This window comes from Canis lupus, chromosome X, assembly GCF_011100685.1.
Source record: "Canis lupus familiaris isolate Mischka breed German Shepherd chromosome X, alternate assembly UU_Cfam_GSD_1.0, whole genome shotgun sequence".
Taxonomy (NCBI): Eukaryota; Metazoa; Chordata; class Mammalia; order Carnivora; family Canidae; genus Canis; species Canis lupus.
The window spans coordinates 78,004,614-78,032,343 of NC_049260.1; the positions used below are offsets into that span (position 1 = coordinate 78,004,614).

General features: G+C 41.8%; 3 pseudogenes; all 3 read right to left on the minus strand.

The window, feature by feature from the left end:
* Window positions 1–13,863: 13,863 nt before the first annotated feature.
* LOC610115 lies at window positions 13,864–15,796 on the minus strand (annotated as a pseudogene).
* Window positions 15,797–23,447: 7,651 nt separating this feature from the next.
* LOC100683957 lies at window positions 23,448–24,265 on the minus strand (annotated as a pseudogene).
* A 1,768-nt stretch (window positions 24,266–26,033) lies between these two features.
* LOC481004 lies at window positions 26,034–27,219 on the minus strand (annotated as a pseudogene).
* Window positions 27,220–27,730: the final 511 nt, after the last annotated feature.

The window sequence follows — 27,730 nt, forward strand, 5'->3', positions numbered from 1 at the left end:
ACAGGAACCAGAAGCGAAGTTGGCCCATGATGTGACCTACTTGGTAGCACTGGCTCACATTTAGGGCCCTTCTTCATGTCTTAATATTCTATTACTCTTTGACTCTAAACTACTAGACTTTATTTTTGTTTTTTAGATTTTATGCTTTTTAAGTCATCTCTACACCCAACATGGGGTTCAAACTCACAACCCCAAGATGAAGAGGTGCATACTCCACCAACAGAACTACCCAGGCACCCCTAGACTTTAATACGTAATATTTAGAGATTAATTCAGCTCTAAGAAATCACCAAATTACTTAAATTTTCAAATAATTTAGGGTTTTTTTCTTAACTTTTTAAATGGAACTTTCCAAAACACAAAAATATAGAGAATGGTTTAATAAACTCCCTTGTTCCCATCACCCAGCTTCAGGAATTATCAACACTTTTCATACCTTGTTTCATCTATAATCCTCCACACATTTTTAATAGGGTTCTTTCTTTCTTTCAAGATTATTTTTGACTTAAATTTTTTTATTTCTTTACTTGACAGAGAGAGAGAGCCCAAGTAGGGGGAGAAGTAGGGGCAGAAGGAGAAGCAGGCTCCCCACTGAGCAAGGAACCAGATGTGGGGCTTGATCCCAGGACCTTGAGATCATGACCTGAGCCACAGGCAGACACTTGACCAACTGAGCCATCCAGGTGCCCCACTTTCTTTCACTTTTTTTTTTTCCAAGTGAATCAGTCTTTAATCCACCTCTCCAGAGAACTGGCTTTAGGTTTAATCTTTCTTTCTTTTCTTTCTTTCTTTCTTTCTTTCTTTCTTTCTTTCTTTCTTTCTTTCTTTCTTTCTTTCTTCTTTTTCTTTTTTATTGGAGTTTGATTTGCCAACATATAGTATAACACCCAGTGCTCATCCCATCAACTGACCCCCTTAGTGCCCATCACCCAGTCACCCCATCCCCCCGCCTACCTCCCCTTCCACTACCCCCTCTTCAATTCCCAGAGTTAGGAGTCTTTCATGGTTTGTCTCCCTCTTTGATTTTTCCCACTTATTTTCTCTCCTTTCTCCTATAATCCCTTTCACTATTTTTTATATTCCCCGTATGAGTAAACCATATAATGTTTGTCCTTCTCCGATTGACTTACTTCACTCAACATAATACCCTCCAGTTTCAACCACGTTGAAGCAAATGGTGGGTATTTGTCATTTCTAATGGCTGAGTTATATTCCATTGTGTGTGGATATATATCCACATCTTCTTTATCATTCATCTTTCTTTCAAGATTTTAAGTAATTTCTATACCAAATGTGGTGCTTGAACTCACAGCCCTGAGATCAAGAGTTGCATGCTCCACCAACTGAGTCAGCCAGGCACCCCTTAATAGGGTACTTTAAATCAATTACTAGACATCATATCAAGTGGTATAATTCTTCTGTACTGTATTCATAGTCATATCTCCTCTTTTTCATTCCAAATACTTTTTTGTCAGGGTAAAATTATATAATGTGAAATTCACCATTTCAACCATTTTGTAGTGTATAATGCAGTGGCATTTAGGACATATTCAATTTATTTTATTCATGCATTTCTTTTTATTCTGAGTCAATTATTCCAGAGGTTTATTTACTGGTCCTTTGGACAAATTCACATTTGGTTCAGCTGACTCTTCTATTGTTTCTTCTGTTTTCTACTTCACTGATATCTACTTTTATCTTTATTACATCCTCTCTTCTACTCTACCTAGAGTATTATATTAGACATTTCGGCATATATTTTCAGTCTTTCTTCATTTTAAATATATGCACTTTGGCTTTAAATTTGCTTTTGAGTACTGTTTGAGGTGCATTCCACAAACTTGGCTGGAAAGCAGATTTCTTGTTATCATCCAGTTTTACATGTTTATTCATTTCCAGCAAATGCAGGCACTTTTCTGGCTGAAGACTCATGGCAGAATTTAGTCTCTTTTTTTTTTTTTTTTTTTTTTTTTTTTCTTCTATTTTTTTTTTTATTGGTGTTCAATTTACTAACATACAGAATAATACCCAGTGCCCGTCACCCATTCACTCCCACCCCCCGCCCTCCTCCCCTTCTACCACCCCTAGTTCGTTTCCCAGAGTTAGCAGTCTTTACGTTCTGTCTCCCTTTCTGATATTTCCCACACATTTCTTCTCCCTTCCCTTATTTTCCCTTTCACTATTATTTATATTCCCCAAATGAATGAGAACATATAATGTTTGTCCTTCTCCGACTGACTTACTTCACTCAGCATAATACCCTCCAGTTCCATCCACGTTGAAGCAAATGGTGGGTATTTGTCATTTCTAATAGCTGAGTAATATTCCATTGTATACATAAACCAACGAAAGATGAATGGATAAAGAAGATGTGGTTTATGTATACAACAGAATTTAGTCTCAAGATGGACATAGACTTCTGTAAACTTCCAGATTCACAAATGAAACACTTACCTTCACCCTAGCTGAATACTATATCTTGAGATATCTTGAGGTACTTTATATAGAAAATGTTGGAGTTGGGAGCCTACGGACAAGAAAGAATTCTTAAGACATCTTCCACGCAAAAAGGTGGTTTTATTAAAGCACAAAGACTGGACCCATGGACAGAAAGAGCTGCACTGGGGTCATGACAAGTGGCTGATTATATACTTTCAGGTTGGGAGGAGGTTAGGGACAGCACAAGTCTCTAAGGAATTTTGGAGGCAAGGTTTCTAGGTCTTTGAGGGGGCTAGCTATTAGGAAAAAGTCATTTATTACTGTCCAGTAAAACCCTAGTCTTGAGATCCTTCAGATGTATATACCAAATACTTGGGGAATGATTGTCAACATGTTTCTGGGGGGGGGGGATAGAGAAAAAGGAAGTTTCCTTTTTTTAAAAGATTTTATTTATTTATTTATTCATGATAGACAGAGAGAGAGAGAGAGAGAGAGAGAGAGAGAGGTAGAGACACAGGCAGAGGGAGAAGCAGGCTCCATGCCGGGAGCCCGACATGGGACTCGATCCCGGGACTCCAGGATCGCACCCTGGGCCAAAGGCAGGTGCTAAACCACTGAGCCACCTGGGGATCCCCAAAGGAAGTTTCCAAAAGAATTTTTATATGTTAAAGTAGACTTTTAGGATCATTGGGGATCGGGCTAAGATTGCTTTTTGCCCTTAGCAAAGCATTAACATTGAGACAGCTGAGTTACTAGAGGAAGGCCACTCTGATTTGTTGATGGGCTGTAAGCAATAAGGAAATTTACCTTTTTCTTTCACCTTTGTTTCCCATATCAGTACCCAATTGAAAAAAAGCTAATCTCACTTTTTCTGGAATGAGACTACATCACTCCTTTCTTTGTTGGGCTATCGTAAATCCTCCTTTTATAAGGATAAAACTACTTTCAATAACATATTGATAAAAAATAAGATAATCACAAATTTGTTTCAAGCATCACGTGTTGCTACACTGTACCAGCTAAGCCATGTTCCTCAGTCCAGCTTTTGGGAGCTCTTCAAGCAGTGATATTATGATTCCAATCTGAACGAATACTGCACTTCGTATAAAAGTAGATAGTCAGTTTGCCTGTGGAGAGGTAAAAGATTTATTTATTTATTTATTTATTTATTTATTTATTTATTTATTTATTTATTTATTTTAGGGGGCAGGCAGTTAAGGAGGAGCAGCAATATTCTTAAGCACACTCCATGCTGAGTATAGAGCCACACAGGGCTTGATCTCAAGACCCTGAACAAAGGATGTGAGCCAAAACCAAGTCAGAAGCTTAACCGACTGTGCAACTCAGGCACCTCAAGACTTGCAAAGTCTTTATTTTTTTATTTTCTTTTTTTTTTTTTGCTGCAAAGTCTTTAAAAGAGTACCTTGGTGCATTGTAAGTGTGGGCCATGGATGACCATCATAACTACACCAAACACCTCTCTAAACTCTAAACAGCCTTGTAGATGGGATTATGTAGGCCCTTCATTTCAGCCTCTTCACAAGGAATTTCATTAAACTCCATAGCCTTAGACTACTTTACCACCCAGGTGAAGGAGACAATAAAAACCTCTAAGTAGGGCAGCCCGGGTGGCTCAGCGGTTTAGCGCCACCTTCAGCCCAGGGGCCTGATCCTGGAGACCCGGGATGGGGTCCAACGTCGGTCTCCCTGCATGGAGCCTGCTTCTCCCTCTGCCTGTGTCTCTGCCTCTCTCTCTGTCTCTCATGAATAAATAAATAAAATCTTTAAAAAGAAACCTCTAAGTGAGAGGTGCCTAGGTGGCTCAGTCAGTTGAACACTGAATTCTTGGTTTTGGCTCAGGTCATGGGATCAAGCCCCACATTGAGCCCTGTGTTGGGCCCCGTGACAGGCCCTGCACTGGACCTGCACTCAGTGTACAATCTGCTTGAAATTCTCTCTCTCACTCTTCCACTGTGCCTCCCCACTGCTCATGCTCTCTCTTTCTAAAATCAATCAATCAATCAATCAATCAATCTCTAAGTGAGATTCACCAAATTCCTTTCAGAACAGGAACTATCTTTGCATTAGGAACACAGTTGCAGGGATGCCTGCTTAGCTAAGAAAATGAGTGAGGCTGTCTGGATGGAGTTGAGATGGCCTGGGTCTAGAGGAAGATAGCTAAACTTCTCTGCAGAAGACTAACTGCTAGAGGAACTCTGGAGGATGGAACTGCTAAGCCAAGGAAGTGAGGAAGCCCAGGGGCCAGGTAGGAGGCTGAATGGAAGAGAAGTCTGAGTGAAACTGTCCTGAAATATTTTTGTATAATTTGCTGATATGATATGTTAATTTTTTATTGGTTGGCCTTTAAAAAAATAATTTATTTTAACATTGTTTAGCATAGCATATGCTCAATTAAAATGAAACAGCTTTCATACACAGAAGGGGATAAAGTGAAAGTGAAAGTTTCCCCAACTTCCTGTAGTGATCTGATATCTGTTCTTCCAGATCTGCTTTTACACAAACACAAACATATATGCTCCTGTTCTTTTCTTTTAATAAAAATCATTAAGTTAATATTGATTCTGACATTCTCTTTCATGTTACATGCTGTGTTAAGATCAACTTCCTTCACTGTCCTGAACCCTCAGCAAGATCCTGCTACCTATTTTGTGCTAGGTCTTTGGACTAGCTCCTTAATTTCTTTTTTTTAAAGATTTTATTTATTTATTCATGAGAGACACACAGAGAGAGAGAGAGGCAGAGACATAGGTAGAGAGAGAAGCAGACTCCTTGCAGGGAGCCTGATGTGGGACTCGATCCCAGGACCCCAGGATCACGCCCTGAGCCAAAGGCAGACACTCTATCACTGAGCCACCCAGGCATCCCTAGCTCCTTAATTTCTATTGACAATTTCTCTCAGAGAAAGGAAGAAATTACAGTTTTACTGTACTATATTTATTTAATAACATGAATATAACTATTGTTTATGGTGCTTCTACCCTGTGTCAGGCAACCTCCTTGCTGCTTTACTTAAATTCTTACATCATTTGCTCAGAACAACACCTTAGTGGAGTGCCTTGGTGACTTAGTGAGTTAAGCATCTGCTTTTGGCTCAGGTCATGATCCGCATGTCCTGGAATCAAGCCTCCAGTTTGCCCTCTGCTCCCCAGGGATCCTGCATCTCCCTCAGCCTGCTGCTCCCCCTGCTTGTGCTCTCTCTCCCTGTCAAATAAATAAATAAAATATTTTTTAAAAAAGGAACAACCCCTTGGAAGTCAGTGTTACTATTATCACATGTAGGTTTACAGATGAGACTTAAGAGGCCTAAAAGCTAAACAGGAAAACATTAAGGAGGGACGTAAACATGTCAGAGGCAGGACTCAGACCTGTAGTGTCCCTTTATTTTTTTTTTAAGATTTTATTTATTTTTTTGAGAGGAGTAGGGGAGAGTACAGAGGCAGAGGGAGAGGGAGAAGCAGACTCCTTGTCAGGCAGAGAGCCAATATGGGACTCGATCCCAGGACTCTGAGATCAAGAGCTGAACTGAGGGCAGATGCTTTACCAACTGAGCCACCCAGCTGCCCCTGTGGTGCCTCTTTAAATCTTCACAATAATCTTATGAGGGTGTTCTCACCACAAATGAGGCAACTGAGACTATAGTCAGCAGAGCACAGTGAAGCCACTGAAAATCTACCAGTTGTCTCATTTCATAGGTATATCCCTTCCTGTAAAACACTTATGAAAGCAAGCAAGCAAATATCTAATTGAATGGAGAGATATGCAATGTTCATTCATTGGAATGCTCATAGTAAAGATGTCAATTCTCTCCAAAGTAATCTATAGGTTTAACACAATTACTATTAAAATATCAGCAAGATTTTTTTCATAGATGTAGACAAGCTTATTCTAAAATTTATGAGGAAAATCAAAGTAACTATGATAACTAAAACAATTTTGGGAAAGAAGAACAAACGGGGGAGAATCACTCTATTCAATGATAAGACTTATATAGCTGCAGTAGATTGAGACAATGTGATATTACAGGAATGACAGAAATAGATCAGAGAAAACAGAGGACCCAGAAAAAGACCAATACAAATATGTCCAACTGATTTTTTAAGTTTATTTTTTAGTAATCACTACATCTAACATGGGGCTCGAACTCATGACCTTGAGACCAAGAGTCACATGCTCTTCTGACTGAACCATCCAGGAGCCCCTCCACTAATTTTTGACAAAGGTGTAAAAAAATATTCACTAAGAATCAAGAAAGATTCTTGTAAAAAGAATTCTGTAAAAAAAATTCAAAAGAATAGTTTTTTTCAAAAAACGGTGCTTGAACAACTGAACATCCATCAACAACAACAAAATGAACTTCAACTTGAACCTCATACCAGATAGAAAAAAAAAAAATTTTTTTAAAGATTTTATTTATTTATTCATGGAAGACCTAGAGAGAGAGAGGCACAGACAAAGGCAGAGGGAGGGATCCCTGGGTGGCGCAGCGGTTTGGCGCCTACCTTTGGCCCAGGGCGCGATCCTGGAGACCCGGGATCGAATCCCACATCGGGCTCCCGGTGCATGGAGCCTGCTTCTCCCTCTGCCTGTGTCTCTGCGCCTCTCTCTCTCTCTGTGACTATCATAAATAAATAAAAATTACAAAAAAAATATTTGTTAAAAAAAAAAAAAAAAAAAACAAAGGCAGAGGGAGAAGAAGGCTCCATGCAGGGAGCCAGACGTGGAACTCGATCCCGGGTCTCCAGGATCACGCCCTGGGCTGAAGGTGGCGCCAAACCACTGAGCCACCCGGGCTGCCCCAGATAGAAAAATTAATTGAAAAATACCCACCATTTGCTTCAACGTGGATGGAACTGGAGGGTATTATGCTGAGTGAAGTAAGTCAATCGGAGAAGGACAAACAGTGTATGTTCTCATTCATTTGGGGAATATAAACAATAGTGAAAGGGAATATAAGGGAAGGGAGAAGAAATGTGTGGGAAATATCAGAAAGGGAGACAGAACATAAAGACTCCTAACTCTGGGAAACGAACTAGGGGTGGTGGAAGGGGAGGAGGGCGGGGGGTGGGGGGGAATGGTTGACGGGCACTGAGGGGGACACTTGACGGGATGAGCCCTGGGTGTTATTCTGTATGTTGGTAAATTGAACACCAATAAAAAATAAATTTATTTAAAAAAAAAAGAAAATGAGTCATGGACTTCAGTGTAAAATGTAAAACTCGAAACTTTTAGCAGAAAAAATAAGAGAAAGTCTTTGGGACTTAGATCTTGCCAAAACGTTTTTAGACAAGACAACAAAACACATGACATCCATAAAGGAAAAGGCATTATAAACTGGATTTCAGGGGATCCCTGGGTGGCGCAGCGGTTTGGCGCCTGCCTTTGGCCCAGGGCGCGATCCTGGAGATCCGGGATCGAATCCCACGTCAGGCTCCCGGTGCATGGAGCCTGCTTCTCCCTCTGCCTGTGTCTCTGCCTCTCTCTCTCTCTCACTGTGTGCCTATCATGAATAAATAAAAAAAAAAATTAAAAAAAAAAAATAAACTGGATTTCACCAAAATTAAAAACTCTTGCTTGTGCTGTAACAGATGCTGTTAAGAGGATGAAAGCACAAGCTACAGACTGGGAGAAAATAATTGCAAACCACATATCTGACAAATAATTGGTATTCAGAATATATAAAGAACTCTCAGAACTGAAGTGTAAAACAACCAGATGATTCAATTTGAAAATAAGCAAAAGACATTAACAGAATGCACCAAAGAGAGGATACAGATGCAAAACAGACAAGAAAAGATGTTCAACATCATTACTCATTAGAGAAATGTAAATTAAAACCATAATAAGCTACCATTATACACCCAATAGAACAACTAAAATATAAAATGGTAATATCAAATGTTAGCAAGGATCTAGAAAATGGAAACTTTCATACAATTAAGTTGGAAATGTAAAATGGTAAGGCTCTTGAAATCATTCTGGCAGTTTCTTGCAAAACTAAACATTTACTTACCATGTAACCCCACAAGTGCATTCTTGGGCATTTATCCAAGAGAAATGCAAACATATTCACACAAAAACCCATATGTAGATATTCATAGCAGCTTTATTCATAACAGCAAAATCAGGAAACAACCCAAATGTCCTTCTGCTAGTGACTGGATAAACAAATCTGGTACATTGTACATCTATGCAATGGAATACTACTCAACAATAAAAAGGAACAAGCTATTGATACACACAGCATCCCCAGATGGACCTCAAGAGCATTTCATTTTTTTTTTTTCTTGTTCTTTTTTTTTTTTTTAAATTTATTTTTTTATTGGTGTTCAATTTACTATCATACAGAATAACACCCAGTGCCCGTCACCCATTCACTCCCACCCCCCGCCCTCCTCCCCTTCTACCACCCCTAGTTCGTTTCCCAGAGTTAGCAGTCTTTATGTTCTGTCTCCCTTTCTGATATTTCCCACACATTTCTTCTCCCTTCCCTTATTTTCCCTTTCACTATTATTTATATTCCCCAAATGAATGAGAACATATAATGTTTGTCCTTCTCCGACTGACTTACTTCACTCAGCATAATACCCTCGAGTTCCATCCACGTTGAAGCAAATGGTGGGTATTTGTCATTTCTAATAGCTGAGTAATATTCCATTGTATACATAAACCACATCTTCTTTATCCATTCATCTTTCGTTGGACACCGAGGCTCCTTCCACAGTTTGGCTATCGTGGCCATTGCTGCTAGAAACATCGGGGTGCAGGTGTCCCGGCGTTTCATTGCATTTGTATCTTTGGGGTAAATCCCCAACAGTGCAATTGCTGGGTCGTAGGGCAGGTGTATTTTTAATCAAGAGCATTTCAATTAGTGAAAAAAGTCAATTCCCAAAGGCTATGTATTATTGGATTCCATTTACATAACATTCTTGAAATGCCCAAGAGATTGAGAATAGATTGTCAGAGCATAAGGATGGAGCAGAGGGTGTGAATATAAAGGGGTATCAAAAGGGAGCACTTCTAATAGAACAGTTTTATATCTTGACTGTGGTGGTTACACCAATGTATACACAGGATAAAACTGTATAGAACTGTATACACACAGAAATAAATGCATATAAAAATGATGAAAACTGAATAAAGCCTATGGTCCAGTGAACAATATTGTGGGACCCAGGAAATTTAACAAAAATCCCCTACCCCTGGACAAGCAGAGCAGGACTGATTCCATTTTGTGCTACACCCGCCACCTCCTGTATGACCCCCACATAACCTGCTTATTGCTTAAGGCGCTGCCCCACCCTAGTCAAGCCGCTGGGCACACCCTAATCAGAAATCGGCTCATAACAATGTAACCCTGCTTTGTGCCCGCCAAAACTGCGCGCCTATTCTGACCAAAGTAATAGGCCAGCTCAAATGGATACTATAGGGTAAGGTGTAATTCAATCAGCCACCTGGGTGTGGACCGACATGACTGTGCAACTTTCTGCGTATCCCATGGGCCACTGGCCCCTATAAAGCTGCTACGCCTCTTAGTCTCGGGGTCCAAGTCCCTGCTCCGCTGTGTCGGGTGCACTTGGACCCAAGCTCCAGCTTGTAAATAAACCCTCGTGTGTTTGCATCGGTGTCGGCTCCTTCGTGGTTTCCCGGATTCGCAATCTTTGGCACAACAATATTATACCAATATCAATTCCCTGGATTTTATATTTTACTATAATTATATAAGATATCATAAAATCTTAAAAAAAAAAAAAAAAAAGGGATCCCTGGGTGGCGCAGCGGTTTGGCGCCTGCCTTTGGCCCAGGGCGCGATCCTGGAGACCTGGGATCGAGTCCCACATCGGGCTCCCGGTGCATGGAGCCTGCTTCTCCCTCTGCCTGTGTCTCTGCCTCTCTCTCTCTCTCTCTGTGACTATCATGAATAAATAAATAAAATCTTTAAAAAAAAATTATATAAGATATCACAATTTGGAGAAGCTTGGTGGCAGGTACTTGGGCCTCTATGTACCACTTTTGCAATTTCCTGTGAATCTATAATTTTTTAAAAACAAAATGTTAAAAACCAAAAGCTACTATAGGTTTAGAGTTTCAAAAAGTAGCGTCGGTAAACTTAATCACTAGAATCATTCTGTGTAAGTTGCTTTCCGTGCATAGCTGGAGTAGTTTATTTTTTTATTTTTATTTTTTAAAGATTTTATTTATTTATTCATGAGAGAGAGAGGCAGAGAGAAGCAGGCTCCATGCAGGGAGCCCGACGTGGGACTTGATCCCGGGTCTCCAGGATCACTCCCTGGGCTGAAGGTGGCGCTAAACCGCTGTGCCACCCGGGCTGCCCTAGCTGGAGTAGTTAAAGAATTCTCCTTCTTTTGGCAAGTTTTGCAAACATGTGCTCAAAGTAAGTGTACTAGTGCTTCTTTTTAAAATTCTGACAGTTAGGAGAGCCTGGGTGGCTCAGTCACTTAAGCATCTGGCTTCTGCTTAGGTCATAATCTAGGGGTCTTGGGCTCTCTGCTCAACAGGGAGTCGGCTTCTCCCTCTCCCTTTTGTACTCTCTCTCTCTCTCTCTCAAATAAATAAATAAATAAATATTTAAAATAAAATGAAATTCTGACAGTTATTTTTATGATACATTTTACTTTTTTTTTTAATTTTTTTTTTTATTTATTTATGATAGGCACACAATGAGAGAGAGAGAGGCAGAGACACAGGCAGAGGGAGAAGCAGGCTCCATGCACCGGGAGCCCGACGTGGGATTCGATCCCAGGTCTCCAGGATCGCGCCCTGGGCCAAAGGCAGGCGCCAAACCGCTGCGCCACCCAGGGATCCCTTATGATACATTTTAAAATAAAATTATATGCACATGGTAAAAAGATACTATGAATATTTTTTAGACCCTAAAGAACTTTTGCTTATATAGTTTACAGATCTATCAATATTTACTGTTTTGGAAATCAAAACTGAAAATAGCTAAAAACATTTATTAATTCATAAAAAATAATAGTAAGTGACTACTTAACATATTTTATTAAAATAACTGTTTTCCAAAATAAAAAAATAATTTTGAAATGTTTTATATATTTGAAAATCTCTTTAATGTCTGCCTTATACAAGACAGTTTGCTTCTGCATTGTGATATGATTGTTTTGGTCGAAGTATACAAAAAAAACCCCAACCTTTTGGAGATATGTACCTGGAAAAAGGAGGATTTCCTAGACCTTTAAAAGGGTCTTAGGTGTCAGCTGTCCTCAGAGTCCTTAGACCACACTTGAGAACCACAGTGCTGGAGATACATACTGAAATATTTACAAAGGAAATATTAGAATGTCTGCAACTTGAATTAAAATACTCTGAAACATATATATAGTACACACATATGTCAATTCTCATAAGCAGTATATTCAATATTGTCCCTGAGTTAGGGACAGATAGGGCTATGAAGGGAAAGATAAGGAAAAGGCCCAGAGTCAGGCTCCCACAAATCTCGGGGCTCCCATAATTCCCAAGGACACTGAGATGCAACAAAAACAGAGATAAGGAAGTAAATCTGCCCCCCTGGCTCCAAAATGCTAGGGGGTATCTTCCTTTGATGGCTATTAAGTAATCACTGAGAGACTCAACAGTCATATGTCATTCACTCAAGACAGCATAAGAAATCTCAAGGCGAAAAAATGAGTGGGAAAAATTAGGGTTGACAAAACATGAGAGACTCCTAAATCTGGGAAACAAACAAGGGGTACTGGAAGGGGAGGTGGGCGGGGGGAAAGGGTACTGGGTGACAGGCACTGAGGGGGGCACTTGATGGGATGAGCACTGGGTGTTATATGTTGGCAAATCGAACTCTAATAAAAATAATAATAAAAGAAATCTCAAGGCTATCAACTCCCTAGTCAGGTTTTCTATAAAGGGCCGGCCAAAAAAGTCCTCAGTGGCAACCCTGTTGGGACCTCTCTCACTTCTGGGAGCTTTTTCTGTATCTTTGCCTAATAACTTCTGTCGCTTTACTCACTCTGTTTTGTCTGTCAGATTCATTCTTCAACTCTGTGAGACAAGAACCACTCCTGCTTTATTACCACAAGCAGTGAACTAGCAAATACTGAGCCATTGATCCTAGTGAAAATGCTGAATGAGGTTACCGCAAGCCCCTGATCACATTCCTATCAACCAACCAATATATAAACTTGTTTCACTTGTGTTTCTCTTTTAAGACAACTTATCTTATTTTTCTTAAGTTAATGACTTATACATAGCATTTGTTTTTAATAAAATACTAGCTGAGAAGAGTTTAACATTTTTCTGATCCTGGGTAACATGACCTTAAATTTCTCTGGCTCTCAGCCTTACTTACGACATTGCCTACTATGTTTTTAAAAATTCCATTGTTTCCTCATGAATCCACAAATATAGCTGCTTTTCCATAGCTTCATTAAACACAATAAATATTATTTTAACACTTTCTGAAGTGGCATCACATATAGATTAACGAATTTCTTTTTTTTAGATTTATTTATTTAGTCATGAGAGATACAGAGAGAGGCAGAGACACAGGCAGAGGGAGAAGCAAGCTCCCCTCAGGGAGTCCGATGTGGGGCTTGATCCCAGATCACAGGGTCATGCTCTGAGCTGAAGGTAGACGCTCAATCGCTGAGCCACCCAGGCATCCCCCAAATTTCTTTCTTGTACTGCATTGTTAATACAATAAACTGAACTCACAGCCAATAGCACTATAGCTCATGCATGAATGAAGCTTATCTCATACATGCATTTTCTCTTTATGGTATATCACAGTCTTCTTGCTGTATCAGCTACTGACCCCCTGTTGACTCCCTTACATTCATTGAGGTATATGGCATCCCAATTAATTTCTACTTCTCCACCCCCAAGTTTTCCCATTATCTTAAGTGATTCCAAGTCTCAATTTTTACGCATCTAACAGCCTGGCCTCTTATTCCCTGATCCTCTTATCTCCAATGACCCCTCTTCCATAGTCATACCTTGAACTTTGTGATCACCTAGAATTTTCTTTACCCTTGAGACAATGAACTTTAGTCTACTACTATCTCTCTAGCTCATTCCCTCTCTTATTCCCACTGTCCCAACGCTTCAACCTTATTAAGACCTCCTTGATTCCTCTACTTTTCTCCTAGCACAGCTTCCCATTTCCTTGTTTATTTAGCTTATGTCTTACAATTGCTTCAACCTCTCTGACCAATATTCTCATCAAATCTTGCCCACAAGACCTCAGCTCTTAATTTACCCAAGAACTATCTTCTCTATCTTTTTTTAAGGTTTTATTTATTTACTCATGAGAGACACAGAGAGAAAGAGAGGCAGAGACACAGACAGAGGGAGAAGCAGGCTCCATGCGGGAGGCCCCATGCGGGACTCGATTCCTGGACTCCAGGATCACGGCCTGAGCCAAAGGCAGACACTCAACTGCTGAGCCACCCAGGCATCCCCTGTCTTCTCTATCTTATGTTTTGGCTTCTAAGCACTGATAAAGTATTATAGGTATGACAATTAGTGTCATCCATTTTTGTGGTTTTCTTTTTTTTTTTTTTCTTTTTTTGAAGTCACGACAGATTTACTCTGCGAAACATGCTGAATTACCACCACAGACTACCCGGGAAAAAGAGGCGGTGCAGGCTTGTTGTCTCCTTTGTGTGGGGTTCCCTTGCCAAAGAGGAGGCTAATCATGCAATAGCTTGAGTTTCTCTTACCATGATAAACACCCAGGGTTACTAGAACTGGAGAGTGTGTGTTCACTGTTTTACAAGGACAGCTGAGCGGTGCTACTAAGACAATAGAAAGTTCTTCATTTTAATCTGGCTATCTGCCCACACTTCTAACCAAGAAAGAATTCAGCTATAAGAGCCAATTAAATTACTATAAAACATTCCTTTATCTGTAAAACATTTTTTTTTCCGGCAAACTAAAATTTAAAATAAAATGTCTTCATTTTTGATAAGCAGCTCCACCACCAGTCTCTGGTATAGTATAGCGTTCACTGCCGCCATTGCGTCCAGCTCTGGAGATCTCATAAGGGTCGGGCAGAACATGATGCCAAGGTTCTCTGCATTCATAAGATTCTCCTTTTCGTGGAGGGTCACTCTCTTCAGGTGTGCCATGAGGTACCGCAGCGTTTCGCAGTGAGCCGGCGGGGGTGGGGGGCAGCAGCTTCAGTGCCTCGTGAAGGGTTTCCAACTGCTCGTCAGGATCCAGAATTTTGGCGGACTCTATAAACTTGGGGTAGGCGTCATACATGATGAGTGGAATTGGTAGATCCCTGAAGTACAGTTTCAGCGGGCCGGTGATAATGTTACTGTCTTCATATATGTTCAGGGAAATATCTGCTTTCTCGCCATCTCTGTGAAAAGCCATCTTGACATCTTCAATTAAGTCACTAAATCCTGATACTAGATACAGTCCTTCAGAATTAAGACTTCTAGGTTCAATTTCCCTGATGCACATGTCCACCACCATTGGTCACTTAGTGATATGGGCTTTCACGAGTGTTGTAAGGTCACAACTGTATACCTTCTTGACATGTTTCAAGCCTGGCTTACAGTCATTTGGGACCATCTTGGAACACTGCTTATGAACATTCAAACCACAATCTGCACATTTCACTCCCTGAGCAATGAGACCCCACATGAAGTTAGCACAGTATTCACACCAGTGTGGCCCTCGGAATGTATGGACCTTGAAATTGTGAACCTTTTCATATTTTGGAATTTGCTCGTTTTCTTTCAGAGTTGCTCTTTTAACAAGTGATGTCAACCTTTACTCTGACACCCCATCCTGGCCTGTAGAATATCTCTCATCATGTGTCTCTTTCAGGACTGGCATATGTTTTTGGTATGCTGGCTCTCTGTTTAAGGTTGTGTATCCTATGTGCTCATAAATTGGGTTTATTGTCATCTTGGCAATGTATTCTGCTGCCTTGGTTTCAATATAGAGGGTAATCAATCCATCAGTCACCAGATGATGGATGGACTCAAAGCGCTTCTCCCCAACGAAGTGCTTTCCATCGTAGTACAGCCTGAAGTTTCTGGTTTGACTTCCAAATCTTAAAGCCAAAGTGTAGGTTCCCGGCTGACGCTGGCTCTCACGAATAAGGTAACTCTCCTCAGCCACACTCAAGAGCTGGTCTGCTTCTTCTCGGGAGATCATGCCATGAAATTCTCTTCCATAGTACTTTGGTCTGTTTTCCACCTCATTAGTACAAGTGATTCTTCGAGGATGAGGGGCTTCCTGTTGCAACTGATACAAGTAAGATTTCCAAACAGGAGGTCTATATTCATCTGTATCGAACAGGGTCAGGGCCATTGTACCGGCGCTCGCCGGCTGCTTGCCGCCGCCTCCGCCGGCGCATGCGCTCCTCCCCGGCCGCCCGGAGATCAGCGCAGCGGCCCGGAGCGTTGGCACCTTGGAGGGCGCGGGGAACCGGAGGGGCGTGGTGGGGCACGGGCGCGCGGGGAGGCTGCAGGCCGGGGCCCGCTGCAAGAAAAAGTTCTTTATGCCTTATTGTCGGGCGCACCCGCACCGGGGCAGATCCGCTACCCCGAGGCGAGCCGGCACTTGTCGCTGCAATCTGTGCGCCTCGCGGAGTGCGTGCGGGCGGGAGTACCTGCGAGGCGCGGGGCTTGGCCGCGGTGGCGGCGGCGGCGGCGGCAGGGAGGAGAGGAGCAGCCTCGCGGGGCCCCGGGCGGGGCGCGCTCACTGGGCATCCCGCGGCCTCGCCGGCGCCATCTTGCGACAGCGTCTTCCCCCCACCCCCCCCACCGGATCTCTCTGTGGTTTTCAACCTAATAATACTGCCTGGAAATCCTCTCTCACAAAGCGTTAGGCAGTTCCTGCCCTCACTTCTCACAGCAGCTCTTCAAATTGTCACTATCCTTTAGCCCAATACTTAATCCCTGCTCTCAATATTCTCAGTAGACAGAATCGGCTCTAAGTTAACAGAGGAAATATAAAACTAAGGGTATGAATTCAAGTCATCTCCTGGTCTAGGTTAAGTGAATAAACCAGACAAAGTGCCTCAGTCAACCAATTCTTGAAAGATCCACTGCTGTCCAATGAACTATCACATATTCTCTCAGATTCAGTACATAGAAAATGGTCTTGGTCTCGCATTTTTAAAGACCAAGAGGGTGACAGACACCTATTTTAGAGGCTAAAGTGTCCCACTACCCTTGTGTCCAAGATCAGCACTTCCACTGGGGTTTTATTATTTATTTATTTATTTATTTATTTATTTATTTATTCATTCATTCATTCATTCATTCATTCATTCATGAGAGATACCCAGAGAGAGGCAGAGACATAGGTAGAGGGAGAAGCAGGCTCCCTGCAGGGACCCCAATGCGGGACTCGATCCCAGAACCCTGGAATCACCGCCTGAGCCAAAGGCAGGCGCTCAACTGCTGAGCCACCCGGGTATCCCCCCGGGGTGGATCCACTGGAGTTTTACATCTCATACCTTCCCTTCTCAGAAACCTCATACATCAGCCATCTCCTCTCTCTTCTTCATCAGAGAACTTCTTTCTCTTAGCTCTCTGTCTCTACCGTCTTTAAAAAATGCTACCTCAAACTTAGGAGACCTTCCAGCTGCCATTTGATCCTTCCCTTTCCAAGCTTCTTGGAGGTATGACATGCATTTATAGTCTCCATTACTTCAATGCCAATGTTCCAGATATACATTGCTGCCTGTGTAATAGACCAACCCAAAACTTGGGGCCGAAAACAGTAATCATTTTATTACACTCACTGTATGGGTGAGAAATCTGAGCAAGCCCCCTGGACAACTCTTCTGCCCCATGTGAAATCTACTGGAGTTATTCAGTGGCATTTAGCTGGTGGTTAGGTTGATCTGGAAGGTCTGAGATGGTTTTCTTCATGCCTGGTGCCTTAGTGGTAATATGTGGGATGCTGGGCACAGCTAGGTTCTCTTCTCTCTCTCTCTCTCTCTCCATATCAATTCATGATCTCTCCATGGGATCTCTCCAGCAGGGAGACCAGACTTCTTACATGATTGCTCAGGGCTCTAAAAGAACAAGGCAAACGTTGCAAGGCTTCTTTACAACCTACCCTTGGAAGTCAAGCAGCATCATTTCCCTGCATTCTATCAGTTAAACTTATTTACAGGACCCACCTAATTCAAGAGTAGGGGATGACATAGGGGAATGATTATTGTGATGAATGGTTAACAGGAGCCACATGTTAAAGTCTACCACAGCCATGCACACCTCAATCCACTGCAATCTGGCAACACTCCTTGCCACACCACTATTATCACGATCACTGAGGTAAAGATCTCTTAGTTGTTAAATCCAATGCACACTTTTCAGTACTTGCTTTACTTGCTTTTTCTGCTGAATTTGGCCCTATTGTCCACTAACTCTTTCATGAAACTCTCCTCCTCTGGCTTCTATATACTACTTTTTTAGTATACCTTTAATTTTTTGTTTAAAGATTTTATTTATTTATTCATGAGAATACACAGATAGGAGAGAGAGAGAGAGGCAGAGACACAGGCAGAGGGAGAAGCAGGCTCCATGCAGGGAGCCTGATGTGGCACTGGATCCCGGGTCTCCAGGATCATGCCCTGGGCTGTAGGCGGCATTAAAACGCTGAGCCACTTTTAATTTTTTAAATTAAAGGGGCTGCCCTACCTTTAATTTTTTTTTACTTTTTGTCAGTCTCCTAAATTGACTCATTTCTTATGCTCTCCCCTTGACTACTGGGCTTTGTTATCAATTCTCTTCTCACTCTGCACATGCTATCTGGGTACATCATCTACACCTATGGCCTTATATATTACTTATCTACTGAGAATTCCTCAATTACAGGAATTTCTCAACATCCCAGATCTCTCTCCAGTCCCCCAGACTCATATGTACTCTGACATGGGTGGTACTTCAAACATAGCCAAAGCTGAATTCATCTTCTCCCTTAAACTTGCTCTGTTTCTTAGAACCTCTATCCTATATTGACCATCATTCCAGATGGCCAAGGCAGAAACTTGGAAGTCATCTTAAACTTACTCTCTCTCAAATCCTCATTCATATATCTTGTTACCAATCCCTGACCATTGAACATGCTATGAAGCTCCTCAATTTATCCACTCTTCCCCATTCCAGATATTACATCTGGTAGAGGACTGAGTAGGGATCTTGGCCTGTTACAAGGATCTATAAATTGTATAGAAGTTATAGTTCACTGCAATAAACTCAATATCTTTAAAATTTTTTTTAAATATTTTATTTTTAAGGAATCTCCACACTCAACATGGGGCTTGAACTCACAACCCTGCGATCAAGAGTTGCAGGCTCTACTGACAGCCAGTCTGGCTCCCCTCAAATAATGTCATTTAAAAGCAGAGATGAGGGGGTTATTCTGTATGTTGGTAAATTGAACACCAATAAAAAAAAAAGAAATCAGCAGCAAAAAAAAAATAAATAAATAAAATAAAAATAAAAGCAGAGATGACCAAGAGATATCAGGATAGGGGACACTTAAGAAGTGAAGCTCCTCGTGCAAAGAGGCATTCAGATTGGTGGTAGCAGGATTCTGCCTGTCCACAATGAAGTTATTTCAACTCATGGGAAAGCCTACCTAGAGGCTTATTAAGCCCCCCCTGAACCTGTCATCCTGAAACTTCATCATATTTAGCTTACCTAGTCATAAAAACTACTTTTATCAAGCCACATCCAGGTCCTGGGTACAATTTCTTACTACCTCACTAGAACATTCTTGCTGTATTGGCCACAGGTTATATAAAAGTGACCAGTTTCTGACTTCCACTAAATGACCAAGTAGCTTCTATCAAACCCACCTCCCCTCAAATGTATCAATATACTCTGGATAAGATAGTAAAATCAACTACCTGAAAGTACTGGCAAACAACCCAAACCAGGCAGAAACTAGAGCAGAATCTATACTTAAAAGATAGGATTAGAACTAGGTGGTATTCCCATTCTTTAAAGCTTTTAGCCATAGGGCAGGCTTCAATAAGTGGGTAAAACTGAATCTTTATCAGAAGGCAAAATTCAGAATTTCAGCAGCTGAAATATATGGGGCAAAATCCTGGAATGGAGAGATCCTGACAGGTGGAGCCCTCAATTCTTTGTATAAACTCTGTCTAAATCTCTGGCTGGCCTGTAAACCATGCACACATGGGGCAGTCTCCAAACATCCTCTAAACCTAAAAGAACTGAGTGGAAATTTTAGCTGCTGCTTACTACCAGGGAGACTGACTATGGAATTTGAGTTCAGTCAAGTTAACTGCCTGCTAAAACAAACAGACAAAAATCAGTACTCTTCAGAGGGACATAATAGGATCCAGATTCTCTACAACATGTCTTCTACAATGTCTAGGAGACAAATCAAAATGACTGGATATGTCAGAAACAGAAAATGTGACCCAATAGTGAAGGAAAAAGGCAATCAATGAAGACTGCTGCAAAACAATCTAGATACTGAAATTAGCAGGACTTTAAAAAAAATATTTATTTATTTGAGAGAGAGAGAGAGAGAGAGAGAGGTGGGAGGAGTCAGAGGGAAAAGGAGAGAGAGAGAATCCCAAGCAGATGCCCTGTTGAGTGGTAAGCCTGCTACAGGGTTCAACACAGGGATTGATGGGAGCTTGAAGAGGGGGGCTTGACAGGGAGGGCTCAGTAGGGTGAGGCTTGATCTCATTATCCCTGAGACCATTACCGAAGCAGAAAACAAATCAGATGCCCAACCAACTGAGCCATGCAGGCACCCCTGGAATTAGCAGGACTTTTTAAGCAGCCATTATAACTATGGCCAAAGACATAGTAGAAAATATGCTCATAATGAATAGTGATCAGTTGCATCCTATCCATGTAAAGATAACCAGCCTGCAGATATAGGCAACTGGTTCAAGGTGTAGAAGAAACATGACAAGCCTGGCCAAGAGCTAAAGTAACCACTGACATCATCTTAATTCAGATACTTCTTGTTTTTCATCTACACTATTAAAACTGTCTCATAAATCATCTCCCTGCTTCTGGTTGCTATTTAGTATGACCCCCTTAACACACACACACACATACACACACACACCCTAAACACATCTACAATGATTCCACAAATAACTTTTAAAACACAGCTTAGGGATCCCTGGGTGGCGCAGCGGTTTGGCGCCTGCCTTTGGCCCTGGGCGCGATCCTGGAGACCCGGGATCGAATCCCACGTCGGGCTCCCAGTGCATGGAGCCTGCTTCTCCCTCTGCCTGTGTCTCTGCCTCTCTCTCTCTCTCTGTATGACTATCATAAATAAATAAAAAAAATAAAAAAAAACACAGCTTAATCAGGATTTTAATTGAAAGGGACAGAAACACAACTTTAATTTGAGCAAAAGAGAAATTTATTGGAATTCTCATATAATCAGAGGAAGGACATGGATGTAGGTGGGCCTCAAGGACAACTAAGATCAAACACTTGAATACTGATAGGAATCTACCACTCATCCTACATGTTGATTCAGTCTCTCAGCTAAGCTTCCTCTCTGTGGCTGTTAAAGGGCCTATGAGCAGTTCCTGGCTCTTAACACATCTCCTAGCTATACCACAAAAGTGGGACACAATATTTTTCCCCATTCAAGTTATCAAAATATTGAAGAGAAGAATTCTCATTGTTCTGATCTAGATCACATGCCCATGTATCAACCAATCCATCAACTACTATGATTGGAAGCTCCCACTAGAACTGCATGGCTGGACAGGAAAGAAGTAGCACCCACCCCTACCAAAACAAAGGGTTTTGTTTCCAGGGTAAGGGAAAGACACTGGGAAAACAATAAAGATCTACCAGATCTGCTGTGTTCTCTATCTCAATTGGTGGTAACCCCACCTTCCATGCAATCATTTATGGCAGAGTCCTGGAATTTCTCTTACAGCAGAGAATACTAGTTGTCCCCAGTATCTATTCTCCCCCTTTCCTCCACTGGGCATTCTGCTGCTTGGAACATGAATGTGATGGCTGGAACTCTCTCTTGTACCATGAGGGAAAGTGTCACACTGTGGAGATGAAAGGACATTAAGTTCTTCAGGGTTTAACATGAAGGATAAATGAATTTCTATCCTCTTTAATCCAGTTATTTTGGATGTCTGATAACTCACAGCTGAGACTGATCCTAACTGACAACCCCCTCACTCTCCAGAGTGATCAAGGCAAAATAATCTATAAATTAAGAGTGGCATGCAATGAACCAGGTTAGAGTATGTTAGTGCCAACCACTGAGAGTTGAATCTATGCTCTGTAGTTTCCTAGCTCTGTGATCCTCAGCAAATTGCCTTTTTTCTCTGTACCTCAGCTCCTCATCTATAAAATGAGGTTAATAACATTATCTATATCATTGGTTGGTTGTGAGAATTATGGAAGATAATTCACATGAGCACTGAGAATAATGCCTGGCATATAAGTGCTCAATGAGTATTAACTATCATTTTCAATGCCTGCCAGTTTTACCTACTAAAGTTCTTTTTTTTTTTAATATTAACGCACACTTTCTTTTTTATTATATTAAAATCAGGCAATGGTCTGACAATAAAAAGGCTGCTTATGGAATACTGTTATGTTCATCTTTACTTACAGGATGTTAAATCCTTAGAACTAAGGTATCCCCAGGAAAAGATTAATGGAAACATCGATTGCTTTTCAGACTTGATAGTTGCTGCTTCAAAAGGTGGTTTTACACAAACACTAAATTAAAAAGAAAATCTTTAGAACACAATGAATCACTTTTATTTCTGTATGCATCCACATCTCAGCATTTAGTGGTCCTGAACAGAAAAGTGGAAAAATGCAGCAATTTGCCAGGAAGTCAAGCCCGCCAATTTCGGGGATCTGCTGTGCACACTGAGTTCTTTCTCTATCCCTGCTGAGGACCATGAGACGCAGCAGCACCAAAACCAAAGTATGCACCAAATCCAAGGTTCTTTTTGTTCCAGTTGTCAGATTCCAAACTAGACCCAAATGGATTGTAAGATGACCACATGAGAACCCTGTTTAGGGATGTCTGGGTGGCTCAGTGGTTGAGCGTCTGCCTTTGGCCCAGGGCATGATCCTGGAGTCCCGGGATCGAGTCCCACATCAGGCTTCCTGCATGGGGTCTGTTCTCCCTCTTCTGCCTGTGTCTCTGCCTCTCTCTGTCTGTGTCTCTCATGAATAAATAAATAAATAAAATCTTTAAAGAAAAAAAAGAGAACCCTGTTTAAAACTTCTTCAATTGTTAAAAGCAAAAGCAATTACAGGAAAAGAAAACAATTCATTCAGAGGGATTGTGTGTGCTTACAAGTGTCTTCTGTGGCCTTTCTCCAAGTTTTACCACCAAGCACTTTGAGAGCTGGAAGGTCTGAGTACCCCTGGTGACTGTTCTTTTCACTTTATCAAAACCTGAGCTAAAAAACAGCATAAGCTGATGATGACAGCAGAGGGTGGCAGGGCTGAGGACCCAATATTCATTCCCAGGCTGGTGGAGAGTGAGTAAATGTGGTTCCAAACTAAACAAGGGAAGTCAGAGACTCTTTCCAACCTTACCTGATGGCTTCTGGCCAAAGCAAGAAGTATTGGGTGGTGATGGTGCAAAAAGGGACTTGAGGGGGAAGGAAAAAGCAGCACCCCTCAATTAAGGTGGGGGAGAAGATATGGGGAAAGCCCTGAATTCCTCACCAAAGGCCAATTTCAGAGGGGAGCAGAGGGGTTACGATCTATGCTTTGGCCGAGGGTGGTCATGGGAAGTGGAGAAAGGATGATGGCTTGGAGAGGGGAGGGCATCATTTAAGACTTAAAAAAAGAAACCAGGGGTGCAGCTGCACCCCTGCACATCCAGCAGTAGTCCCACAGGCTGCGACCTGAAACCTTCACGCCTATTCTAGCAAGCCACCCCAAGCTGGAGGGCTGTTGCAGGGATGGAGGGGTGGGTGGAGGGAGGAAGGGAGGGAGCCAGCAAGAGGAGAAGGGGAGAAGGCAGAGACCCCAGGCCATGTAATCAGCAGCAAGGTGATTGTGTATGTGTCTTTTCACAGTTGAGTTAGATGTGCCCCACCGGTTATGATGGGAATCAATTTAAATATACTTTCTTGATCCCAGAAATTCAACTATGTGGACAGTGGTTACACTTGACAGGATGATTTGTTATAGCACAACTTACATATTTCAAATGGACAAAAAAATTAGCATTGTTTACAGTATCTTAAGATAAATTGCCTTTGAATGGGAGCTTCCTTTCCAGTACTTTTGAGGTCTACAAGACGTATCTAGAAAATGTACTACTGTGGAAAATGACTGCTTAAATCGAATGGGTGGGGAGGGGGAGGTCCTGTGGTTTCTCTTTTTGATTAATTGCTGTAATACTGTCCTTCGGATGGCTGAGGGAGTTTCATGTTTTCTTTAGACATCATTAGGCGCCGGAGCTCTTGCAGGACAACTTTGATGCTATATGAATTCTGCCATTTTGCTAGCACGGATATGACTCTTGGGTCCACCATTCTATTAGAACTATTAACTCCATTCATATTAATTTTTGTCACAAATCTTACAAAGGGGGGTGCTTCTGGATATTTAGGTCCACATTCTATTTTAAGGCTGTATATTTGGTTTTCATAAATTGTTCTTGGAAGCCCAATTATCATCCCTGTCCATCTTGTAAGTGTCATATCGTCATCATCTTCTAGACCCCAGCTAACTGTGCCATCTCCTACTCCTTTCTGGCCTTCTTCCAGTTCTTCTAACAGTCAAAAATTGCGAGGAACTTGTACTCCCGAGCCCGTGGTGGCTGCCATCTTGCGTCACTGTCGCTCCTAACTACTAAAGTTCTTAAAAGACAGTCCCTACCTTCACTGCCCAAGAGCCACTTTATTCTGCTTGAATGAGCCCTGCTTCCAGTTCCATTCCTCCACAGCATCTTCTACGATGTCTCAGCCTGGCCTATCTAGAACACCACGATCTGTCTAGGTCACTCCTGTTTTTTGCTTGTTTTGTTTCAAAGATTTTATTTATTTGTTTTAGAGAGAGAGCACATGAGGTGGAGGTGTAGAGAGGGAAGGTGAGGGAGAGAATCTCAAGCGGGCTCCAAGCTGAGTGCAAAGCCCCATATGGATCTTGACCTGAGCTGAAACCAAGAGTTGGATGCTTAACTGACTGAACCACCCAGCTGCCCTGGGTCACTCCTATTTTAAACTCCTTGATAACTCCCCATTATCTACAGAATGAAGCATTAACTCCTTAGCCTGGTGACTGAGGGGTGTGTGTGTGTGTGTGTGTATGTTGCCCTTTCGGATGAGGCCTTTCTGGGCTTATTTCCTGTCACTCCTCCACCACCAACCACACCCTAACTGCACTGAACTATTCTCAACCACTATCTCCTTACCTGCCTCAAAAGTGTCAACCACCCCCACTCCCTCCCTCTTGAATTCTTTCCTCCCTTGGCTTCTTTTTTTTTTTAAGACTTTATTTTATTCATGAGAGACGCAGAGAGAGATGCAGAAACATAGGCAAAGGGAGAAGCAGGCTCCCTGCAGGGAGCCCAATGCAGGACTTGATCCCAGGACCCTGGGATCATGCCCTGAGCCAAAGGCAGTCATTCAACCACTGACCCACCCAGGTGCCCCAACCTCCTTTGGCCTCTGTGGCAACATATTCTCCTGGTTTTCTTCTAGTATCCCTGGCTATTGCTTTTCCATCTTTCTCATGGGTTTTTCATCCTACAACTCTTTGGTAAGTTTCAGGGTTCCCTCCTTAGTCCACTCCCGATTTAACTGCAGGTCTTCTCCCTGAGTGATGGCATCCACTGTCAGGCTCTCAAGCTCCACCTATATACAGTGACTCCCAGATCTTCACTCCTGACCTCTTGTTTGAGCTCTGGTCTCACACAACTTGAGTTACCATGAAAATCTTATCATGCTACTGCCCTACTTGAAACTCTTCACTGGTTCCCACTGCCCAAAATTATTCCTCCCCCCACAGTTGTTAAATACCTACTATGTACCAGGGACTATGCTAGATATTAGGAATACAATGTTAACCATAAAATGGCCCTTATATTTTAAGGAATTTGCCATCTACCTGGGAAGACAGATATATAACTACATATTAGTAGCATAACGTGTGAAGTCCTGTGACACATTCACAGAGCATTACAGAAACACAAGTCTGAGTTCCCTGAGAGTAAAGACTTGTGCCTTCCTAAGCTTTGTATCCTCAACACCTAGTACTAAGTCTGATTCAGTAGATAATTGTTTTTGAACTGGAACAGATATCTCTGATCCTCAGGTTCTCTCCATGTAAAATGGAGTTCACATATCAAATGAATGCAATCTATGGGTCTTGTTTGGACCCTAATTTGAATGAAGTAAATGCGATTTTTAACAATGAGACTAAAACCAGGTAAATTTAAACACTGGCTAGATATTTAACGATGTTAAGGTATTATTGCTTGTTATTTTAGTGTTGTAATAGTACTATGTTGTGTTAAAAAATCTTTTTTTTTTTTTTTTTTTTTTTTACGGTAGTTAATTTGATTTGTTCAAGGCTCATATTGCAAGCATTAAACCAAGCATGGGCTTTGATTTTGTGAGCCCAGATTCACATATTTAGGAAGATAAAAGCAAACTGTGATCCATGTATATGGATGAAAAACTAAAGGCTCACAGTTAATTACATCATGGTTTTAAATTTCTACAGCCTAGAAGCCAGAAGTCACAGATCTTTTAGGTCTTTCTGGATATCCCACAAGGTATCTGCACTTTTCTTGAGCTGGGCAACCTCATCATCCTTCAGCTTCTGATTGATCACACTGGTTAAGCCCCGAGTGTTCAGGATACACGGAAGACTCAGGAAGACTTCGTTCTCAATACCATACATGCCCTTCACCATTGTTGACACTGGATGAATCCTGGAGAGATTTTTCAACATGGATTCAATGAGATCAGCCACACTTAATCCAATAGCCCAGTTGGTATATCCTTTTAGCTTGATGACTTCATAGGCACTTTTAACCACCATCTTATGCACTTCCTTCCAATTTTCACTGTTGTTGTCTGTTCCCATTTCTGGATTCAGTTCCTGAAGAGAAACACCTGCCACATTCACTCCACTCCACACAGCCACACTTGAGTCGCCATGTTCTCCCAAAATCCATCCATGGCAGCTGCTGGGATGAATGCCAAGTTTTTCAGCCATAAGATAGCGAAATCTAGCAGAATCCAGATTACACCCACTTCCAATCACACGGCGCTTGGGTAGTCCACTTAGTTTCCAGGTAACATATGTAAGAATATCCACTGGGTTGGAAACTACAATTATGATACAATCAGGACTGTACTTGACTATCTGAGGAATAATGAATTTGAAGACATTAACATTCCTTTGCACCAGATTGAGGCAGCTCTCTCCCTCCTGCTGGCGGACTCCTGCAGTCACCACCACAATCTTAGAATTGGCAGTCACAGAGTAATCTTTATCTGCCGCAATTTTAGGTGTCTGTAGAAATAAGCTCCCATGCTGTAGATCCATCATTTCTCCTTTGAGTTTATCTTCTAAAACATCCACAAGGGCAAGTTCATCAGCCAGAGACTTTCCCAGAATGCTGATGGCACATGCCATACCAACTTGTCCAACACCCACTACAGTGATCTTATTGTTTGGGATTGCAGCCTCTTCTTCTGCAACTGGTGCAATCAGTTTTTCCTTAAGAGTTGCCATTGTGCCCCAAGACTAGTGGCTGTAAGGGTAGCTCGAAGGAGACCAGGTTAGCAGCGCGCGTCTCCTCCGGCGCAGGATCCGCAAGGAGACATGTTAAAAAATCTTAATCTTTTATAGGTATGTAAGAAATATTTAAAAATGAAAGAATACAATGATATATGAAATTTATCTGAAAATAATCCAGTGGTGTTGAGTGGGGGTATAACTGAAGTACAACTGGCCACACTTATGTTAATACTTGTTTAAGGGATCCCTGGGTGGTGCAGCGGTTTGGCGCCTGCCTTTGGCCCAGGGCGCGATCCTGGAGACCCAGGATCGAATCCCACGTCGGGCTCCCGGTGCATGGAGCCTGCTTCTCCCTCTGCCTATGTCTCTGCCTCTCTCTCTCTCTGTGTGTGACTATCATAAATAAATAAATAAATAAATAAATAAAAAAAATACTTGTTTAAGCAGAGTGATGGATAAAGTAAATGACAAAATTAATTTCTCAGGGGTTCATGGCAATTCAATGAAGTGATTATATACAATTGCTGATATAGCGCTTG